The sequence below is a fragment of the Pistacia vera genome, unplaced genomic scaffold (assembly GCF_008641045.1).
Source record: "Pistacia vera cultivar Batoury unplaced genomic scaffold, PisVer_v2 Contig206, whole genome shotgun sequence".
Lineage (NCBI taxonomy): Eukaryota > Viridiplantae > Streptophyta > Magnoliopsida > Sapindales > Anacardiaceae > Pistacia > Pistacia vera.
The window spans coordinates 988293-998158 of NW_022196009.1; the positions used below are offsets into that span (position 1 = coordinate 988293).

Genomic DNA, 9866 nt, shown 5'->3' on the forward strand with positions numbered 1-9866 from the left:
TAGATTGGGGGTGTTTTTGTTAACTTTTAATGTTTTATTATAGGGGGTATTTTGTAAAAAAATAAATATAGAAGACATTTTATTAATTTATAAATCCTAAATCGTAATACCCGCCAAATTCAATTTTTTTTTAATTTTTTTCAAAAAATCTTAAAACCCCCAAATTTTGAACCACACGAAGCCAAGATATTTTATAAACCCTTAGATTATAGTTGGAGGGTTGACGAAATGATGATTCAATGGTCAAGATGGGATACTTACAATTGAGATTAAATGTATTGTCGGCATAATAAATGAAATTGGTGAATTTGTGATATGATGTAGGACATACAAGTGTTTGGTTATTTTAGAGAGTATATACGAAAGGAAGGGGCCACCAAAAGATTCAGAATCAAACGTAGGCCAACTCAAGAATTAAACAAAAATTGAAAGTCCAAACAAAAGTTGTTGTATGGGGACAAAACTGAGAAATTTTCAATTATTGAGGGGCTTAGGGGACGGCCCACAATTACATTTCACAATCATTTTGATTCCAAATTCACCTCGGCCGTTCGCAGCATCCCTAACCCTAAATTACAATTTTTAAACTAACAAAATCATCATGGGTGGGGGGCTACTGCTTTATAAATCTTAAAATATTCAAGTTAATAAAAAAAATTAAATTTAAAAATAAATTTGGTCGGTGAAAATAAATGGTACGACAATAAAAAATAAATTATAGTAATTTGTATATATGACTTTATATAAAATATTGTGTACGTTCAGACGAGAATTAAACATAAGATTATGCATTTATCCACACTATCTCCAATTCGTTCTAACCATATAAATTACGTACCGACGAATCTTTTTGTTTGTCATTCATTATACAAATTCTTCTCTATTACAGTTAGACTTGATATATATATATATATATATTTGAATTGACATTACAAATAATATAATATGTCAGTTTTATTAATTCTATAAATTAAAAAATAAATAATGAATAATGTTTCCTAATAACTCTTCGATACCCAAATGGCCAATGATTCTCATTCCCACTTAAAACAAGGCTAAACAGTTGATATTTTCATTTTCTTTCGAAAATGGAATTCCAAATTTGCCCTTCATGAAAACCCACCAAGCTCTGACATTGCCTATAAATAGCTCATGCATATCGAAGAAGAAAACACACAAAGCTAAAGCAAAGCATTAATCCTTCACTCACAAAGAGAAAGAGAGGAGAGACAGGCGAGAGCTTGTGCTTTAATTTGTATGCAGCAAAAAGGGAGAGAATACAACTCTAGATCCAGGAGTTTCTCCAGAGCTCGCCTTGCTGTTGAAGGCTTTTAGTTTTTAACATTCAAACCCCTTTCCTTCTTCTTCTTCTTCTTTCTCTTCCTCTCTTTTGCTTTCTCTGATCATGGCCAGCCCTGCCTCCTTGACTCCTGGTGAGACATCATATGTATCTCTATCGCATTTTATCTCGTTATCGTTTTTACTTTGCATCGCATGTATGTGTGTTCGATCAATCACTGGAAATTACGCAACTGAATATTTATTATAGGGCAGCTAAAATGTAATATTTAATTGACGAAATAAATGAATAATTTTATGGCCACCATAGACCTAGCTAATCGTAGCTCCGTCCTGTTGATGTGAATCATGATATAACTTGATAAATATGAGGACCGATGATGAGATTCACAAATTAATAATGTCGGATTAATACTAACAAGTGTTTAACTGTATCATTAATTGATACTTTCATGTTGGACATTACTAGTATTGCATTAATTTATATTTTTATTGTTAAATTATTTATGATAATTACTTTTTCACGTTTAATCTTTTGTCTTTAAGATAATCACGGGAAAGTGGAGGGAGAAAATCACATGACTATTTTTTTTTTAATAATAAATAGATTAAAAAATTAAAAAAAATTAAATTTTATTTACCTTTATGGAAATTTAGATTAATTACAGCTATATTCTCTATTTTAGTAAATAATACAGCTAGATTCTCTGTGTTTATTAAATAATACAGGTGGGTTCTACAAGGTTTTCTGTTTGTTATTTAAATAAAGTGAATCAGTTTTCTGCAGAGAGGATGATATTTTAATACAGTACATTGGGCCACACGTGATTCAGATCCAACGCACAGGATTTGTCGTCTTCCCTGCCCTATATAATATATACAAATCAATAAAAGCCTGCTAACATCAGGGCAAATTTCCAAAAGAAAAATCAATTATTTGTGCCACGTGGCATCATCTGATTTAACCACTTGATACCAAGAAATCACCCCGATTCGCTTCACTTAAAATAGACCTCCTCTCTTGGAAACCCAAAGCCCAATCATACACGTACTCTCTCACTGGGAATACTATCATATACATCACCAGTAACGATACCTCTCTTCACTGACCGTGGGATCATGATCCAATGATAGAAAGAAAAAAAAAAATTCTTTTAATAATTTTAACAGAGCTTAGTCTTGTCTATGATAATCAATAATAACATTAGGCATTATTTAAATTTTTTTTTACAGTACGTAGAAACTCTGTATAATATATCTGGAGAGGTGACGTTACCGTGGTTAATACTTAATATAGCGGAGCCTCACTTAACCGCGTGTCCGCGTCCATAAAAGCAGCAAGTTTGACGATTGTTGAGGCACAAAAACACAAGGCAAAAACAGAGAGATTGTAGAGAGATTTTTGCTCTTTCTGATGCAGCAAAGAGGGAGAGCTAACAACCGTAGATCCAGGAGCTTTTCTAGATCTCGTCTCGCCATTGAGGGTTTCTAGTCTCTGAAATCTGCTTTATCTTGTTCTGGATCCGAAAATTTTGAAAACATATTTAAAAAAAGAATACCATAAATCTTTGTTTGAAATGGCGGCTCAAGGTGAATGCTGTGTGTTTATAAATTGTTGAACGCTTAGTGAAATATTTTCGTTTATTTGTGATTGGATCTGAAGAGTTTTTGGTTATTATTGTTGTGATGATTGTAGAAGAACGTGAGGTTCAGAAGAACTACTGGATTGAACACTCCGCGGATTTGACCGTGGAGGCTATGATGCTCGACTCCAAAGCCGCTGATCTTGACAAAGAAGAGCGTCCTGAGGTAATTTTTTCTCTTACATTTCTTTTTCCATTATCGTTTTCGTTTTCAGTATCTCCTTAACTAGATGTCAAGGATAATTTTATTTACCTCCTCAAATTTTTTTTCAGTTATATTCAGAACCCATTGTTTGGGAATGTTACATGTGCATAAGTCCTAAGTTTTATAATTTCCGGACTTAAAAAACTCTTGCATGTGAGAGTTTTGTGATTTTTTTTTTTGGCTGTTATGACAAAATATCGCGAACTCCTGTCAACTCTAGGCATGATGAGTTATGTTGGATTTAAAGTTTGCATCTTAGAGTTTTCGTTAAAGAAATCACAGCGAAGCATTTTGTGATATAGTCTTTTAGTGTTACGAGAAATGTGCATCACTATTTTAGTGCTTGGTAAATGTGAAATTGGAACTGAACTGTTATTAGTGTTAGTACTATTATTCATATATTTGGTACTAGATCTGAAATTAATTTGGTCATACAGGTGCTCTCCAACTTCCATCATACGAAGGAAAATCGGTTTGGAGCTTGGAGGGGCATTGGTAGATTTACTGGTGAGTTAGCTCAGAAGGCTGGTCAGCTTATAGCTCTGGCTTCATTGACAATGAATAAAGAAGGTAATCAGTCTTCGTATGTATTTTTATGATATGTTTCAATTATGGAGATTATTTTTATTATGATGAAGTGGTCTTAGTTTTTTCTTTCCATTTCCAAATTGCAGAATGAGGAAGTGAAGGGCATTATAAGAATGTCAAATTATGTGTGCTGATGTGACATCACCAGACCTGAAAATTGCTGATGAATCAGTGGACTTGATATTCTCAAATTGGCTGCTTATGTACCTTTCAGATAATGAGTCAACATCGTTTCATAACCTGCTTCTTTTGTTAAAATGTCGAATTGCTATATAGTATCATATGCCCTAGCCGTTGATGTTATTCTTTATTCATAGTGGAGCGTATATAATATGTATGGAGAAATATTTTGACCTCATGGAGATGGCTTGTAGTTACTAGTATCTAAGATCAGATTACTTGATGCTTAACTATTATAGCCTAGAAACTAACTTTTGTCCTGCACACTAGTGTACTATATCTTTCCATTAGTACTGTTTATAATTCTTTGTTGTTAGCTTTTGATTTGCATGTCTATCGACTTTGGACAACGAATTGATACTTTTTTTTTTCTTTTTCCCTGCTTCTAAACTATCAAGAATTTTCATATTGAAAATGATTTTATGTGAAGTGCAGGTGGAAAAAGTGGCAGAAAGGATGGTTAAATGGCTGAAGGTTGGTGGCTACATTTTCTTCAGGGAGTCTTTTCATCAATCTGGAGACAGCAAGCGAAAACACAACCCAACCCATTATCGTGAACCCAGATTTTACAAAGGTTTCCTATATAAAAGCTTCCTCTTTTTAGCTGATCGATCAATTTGTTCGCTCAAATACTGATTTCTATTGTACTGCAGGTATTTAAAGAATGCCATGTAGTGATAGTTCAGGAAATTCCTTTGAACTCTCATTGGTTGGCTGCAAGTGCATGGAGCATAGTGAGAAACAAAAGGAACCAAAATCAGGCATAAACTTTACCTTCTCGATGTTGTAGTTCCTGTTTCTCGGTTTCAGTTAGAATGATTTGATGACAATTTGTGCATGTAATGTATACATGTTCAGATTTGCTGGACTTGGCAAAAAGTAAGTTCACAGAATGACAGGGGTTTCCAGCAGTTCTGGATAATGTTCAATATCAATTGAATGGAATTCTACGTTATGAGCGCGTTTTTGGACAAGGTTTTGTGAGCACAGGAGGAGTTGGTAAGCCTCTTTACTTAAACATAGTTTAAAATTGATTAGACTCTGATGCGGACATAGAGAGAGGATGAAAAAACCCAGATTTTATACAAGGTTTTGGGTAGTATGTTCTTGTTTTTCTGATGTCAACATTTGTCTATGAGCAGAAACAACAAAAGAATTCGTGGCAAACTGGATCTCAAGCCTGGCCAGAAAGTTTAGATGTTGGCTGTGGCATCGGGGGAGGTGACTTCTACATGGCTGATAAGTTTGATGTTGATGTTGTTGGAATTGATCTCTCCGTGAACATGATTTCTTTTGCTATTGAAGCCATTGGACTCAAATGCTCAGTTGAATTGAAGTTGTATGCTGACTCACTAGAAAGAATATCCTGACAACACATTCGACGTAATCTACAGCGTGACACAATTTACAAATTCAAGTAAGATTGCCTCTCTCTCTACTTCATATGCAGCAATTCAATGTTGAGTTATTTAGAAGCTTCGGTCTTTTCTGTTATTAAATGAGATTGAATACCATTGATTTATGTACCATATTTTGTCAGGACAAACCTGCATTGTTCAGATCTTTCTTCAAATGGTTGAAGCCTGGAGGCAAGGTTCTCATTAGTGATTATTGCAAAAGCTCTGGAACTCCGTCATCAGAATTTGCTGAGTATATCAAGCAGAGAGGATATGACCTCCATGATGTTAAAGCATATGGCCAGGTATGTTCACCAAAAGTAATTTGTTATTACCCGTCTTTCCGTCTCTTGTTTGTTAACCTTTTGTTGACAACTCCATTGTTCTGTTTCAAATTGTCTGCAGATGCTTTGGGATGCTGGTTTTGTTGATGTCATTGCAGAAGATCGTACCGATCAGGTCTGTATGAACTTATATATTCTGTGTGCATTTCTATCATGTAATTATGCTGACTTTGCCAACTAAACGAGTTGTTTTTGTTATGCTTCAGTTCATAAAAGTTCTGCAGCGGGAACTTGACACTGTCGAGAAGGACAAAGATGCATTCATCAGTGACTTTTCGCAGGTATGTATTTACTTACGCCATGCACATTGCACCATTTCTTGTTTGGTTGATTTTGTCCATAGTTTGAGTACTCAAATTCTTTTTGCGAATCAAAATTTACAGGAAGATTACGATGCAATAGTTGGTGGATGGAAGGCGAAACTGTTAAGGAGTTCATCTGGTGAGCAGAGATGGGGCCTTTTCATCGCCAAGAAAAATTGATTTCTAATTCTCTCTTTATGTGTGTGCGCGCCCCTGCTCCTTGTTTTATGGACTTTTATGTTGTAATTTGGTGATTGTGTGTTTCTAGTGTTCTGAGTTCTGAACTATATTATTATCCTTTCTTAGTTAATGCCTCATGTTTCAACTTCTATAATATAATTATTTCATCTGGTGGCCCTTAGCATTTACTATCTCAAGTAAGATCGTTTTAGGATGATCGGATCATTTTCTATTGGACAGGAGCTGTTGTTGCACAAAATGTATTTCTCGGTACAGAAATAAATGTAAGGAAGGGGGTTCTTATCTACAGAAAATGATATTTCGAAGTTTGAAAGAATTAATGACCCTTCGGATTGAGGGTTCGAGATCTCTCGGTAGTATGTTGATACTTACCTTATTGTCAAAAGGAATTAATGATCGATAAAAACAGTTAAAAAGTAACAGAATTCTCAATGTGATAGTTTGTCATTAGTTAGTTCTCAAAATAGGTTTTGCTTGTTTGTATAGGTCTTGTTTGCCCATTTACGAGTTAATCAATAACGAGTTGTTATGTTGGTAGTTATGAGAGAAGGTTGGGGTTATCAGAGAAGGTTATAGAATTAGCGTTATTGTAAAAAGAAATGTAAATGGCTCAAAGCAAGCTTTCATTTGGTGTCCAAAGGAAATAATAATAGATTAATAGCAACAACAACAAAAAATTAAACAAATATAAATTAAAGTATCAAACTCCCCTCATATTTGGAAAAATCATCTCCTACATAGTCTGAGGACTCTGATCACGTTAATTTTGATCATCTTCTTAATCATCTAAGTTACGGTCACAGGGGGGTGAGTGATGATTTTTCCAAATCTAAGGGAAGTAAAAGTAATTTCTAATACCTATGGGGTCTCTTCATTTTTTAAACCTCAGGGAGCGTAAAATAAGCCTTAAAAATTAAGACTGCCAACAATGAACACGTGGATCAAAATCCTTGTATCTGACCCGCCACCAATATACACAACCACACGCCGGCTACTCTTGGCGGCCTCTTTAACAGTACCGACAGTCCATCCAGCACGCACCGCAGTGGGAATCGCCAGCCACAAGTCAGCAGCTTACTTGCCGGAAAATGTGTCGGTGGAAATGAGCTTCAATCGTATATAATTTCAGTTTTGGAACTCTAATTGAATTGTTTCTTTCACGATCTCGAGATCTTGAATTCAAAAAATTCTGGAGTCCAACAATTGTTGGATTTTTTTCATTCAAGTATGCAATTCAAAGCTGAAGATGAGTTTTTCAAATATTAAGATCCTCCATATCTCTTCTATTAGTCTTTTGATGCTGCTACCATTTAGCATTCACAATGTCTTCGCGAGAATTTGAGTTACATATGCTTAATAAAGCTGAAACAAAATAACTTGTAACTATAGTGCATATTTAACAAACACTTATAGTTGGCTGCCAACTGAATTAGCTTGTTCCTTCAGTAGACTTTGGAATTAATAAAATTATATTACGCCAGGTAATTCATTTGAAAAACCAACATAAAATTGTACAAAAATTAACTCTCATGATATAAAAATTGCCATTTAACATATAAAAAGTAGCACACAATTTCTCAATCTGTAATATCAAAACACAGCTTAGCCTTGTCCCAAGGACCATAAATCTCAAATTTGTATTCTTGGATCTGTATAAGCCAATGAGGGCACACCACATTCACAAAAACCAACAAGCCTAAGAACAAGACGAAAAGTAACCAGTGCAGCATATAAACATAAGCCAATGTCACAACCATCAAGGTAAATGAGGTTGATGTGTTCAATGGAGTGAAGTTATCATGACGAGGTAGCGGGGCATAAGCCTTTTTGGGCTTAAAATGTTTTTTCTTTCCCTTTCTCTGATCGTTATTTGTCCATTTGCAATCAATTCTTCTACTTTCCCCTTGAGATTCATCATTTTGACTGGGAGNATGATGCATTATAAGATAATTTAATCAAATTAAACATCCTACATTAAATTTACCACCATCATACATACATAATATCACAATTCATCATATGAATTAATAATCCATAACTTTATGCTAACATCAAATTCCACCACTAAACACTTGCAACATTTGCATACACTTCATGCAAAAATATACTTTAATCAAATTAAAGATAACACATTTAGCATGTCAAAGCATAAACCATTTAATCAAAGTAATGGAAATGAACATGCATGAACATTTTTCTAAATGAATCATCATGCAACATTTCCTAAAACATCATTCATCAATACATGAATGAAATAACATATCTTATGGCAAAACTAGTCATGGCCGAAAATGACATATATGCATGCATGTAGTTCTCAACACATCTCATGCAATAACCATCATCCAAACATGCTTTAAATCATATTCTAACATACCCAAACATATTAGAGCAAGAAGAAAAATCTGTTTTCCCAAAACAAAGAGATGGCCGAGAATCACACATGCATCAAACATGCTTATTACATCAAACAACTCATCCATTACAAAGGCATGCTCATTATAAGCATTATCATCATTCAAAACATATGAGAATGAGAAGAAAAATGAACATCTACCTCTGATCTATGTATGGCCGAGACATGCATGTAAAGATCTACTATGAAAAAATCATTTTTGAACCATATCATTAACATGCAAACTCAACCAAGTTTGATGAACATTTGAACACATGGAAAATGTCATTTTAGCTTATAAATTCGACATGCAAGGAGCTTTTAGGTCTGATAACATTTGTAAGAATCAGCATGCATGAAGAGTGGTGGAGATGGAGAATGAAAGCATGGATTAAAAACCGGTTTTTAAACAAAGCATGGAAATGAGATTATACCTTCTCCTTTGCTTTGAATTGATGAAGATTAGCCCCAAAACGATGAGACCTCCACACTTTAACAACACCTTGAGAGGTTTAGAGAGTGGTCGTGGCTTTTAGAGAGAGTTTTAGTTTTGTTTTGAGTGAACAATGTGTGTTATGAACAAAAATGCAACCTTTTGCATTTATTTATACTTGGACAATTTTGTAATTATTTATTTTTCACTTCCAAGCCCAATAAAATCTTATTTTATAAAGGGACCCCACGAATTTATTATGCTACCCTTTGAATAATCAATATTATTCAAGGGCCCATGTAAACTAAACTAGTTTACATTAACAACCCATAAATTTACCCTTTTACCCTTTAACTATTAAAAGGTTATTTTTGTTCATCTCATTAATCTTAACACTTTAAGATTTAATCTTAACACTTTAAGATTTAATCTTAACACTTTAAGATATAATAATTAAATATAATTAATTATTGCTTGACCATTTTAACCCTTAAAATGTCACAAACAATTTTCTATGTAACTATTACCATAGAAATCCCGTTATTACCCTCGGAAGGTGCTAGCCCTCTTCGGATAATCATTTCTCTCTCTCATCCTTCTCTAAATTCTCAAGGCTATTGGTGTGACCATGTAGGTCCACCGTGGATTAGCCGTGAGCCGGTTCTGGATAAATCCGGAAACCTGTCCAGAGGCCCAACGACTATAGTAAACATCTAGCAATGTGCCATAGTCCCTAAACCATGATGAAGAAATACTTCATCGAACCCATTTCAGATCATACGTACCATGCAGGTAAAGTCCCTCCATTGAGATATCCTGATCGAGCACGGATTCATGGAATGTCAAATTCCTAAACTCGATCTTCTACCGAATCGTCGA

The 9866-nt window shown here is 34.5% G+C and overlaps 1 pseudogene; it reads left to right on the plus strand.

Moving 5' to 3' along the window:
* The first annotated feature begins 1185 nt into the window (after window positions 1-1185).
* Window positions 1186-6472, plus strand: LOC116129082 (annotated as a pseudogene).
* The last annotated feature ends 3394 nt before the right edge of the window (window positions 6473-9866 follow it).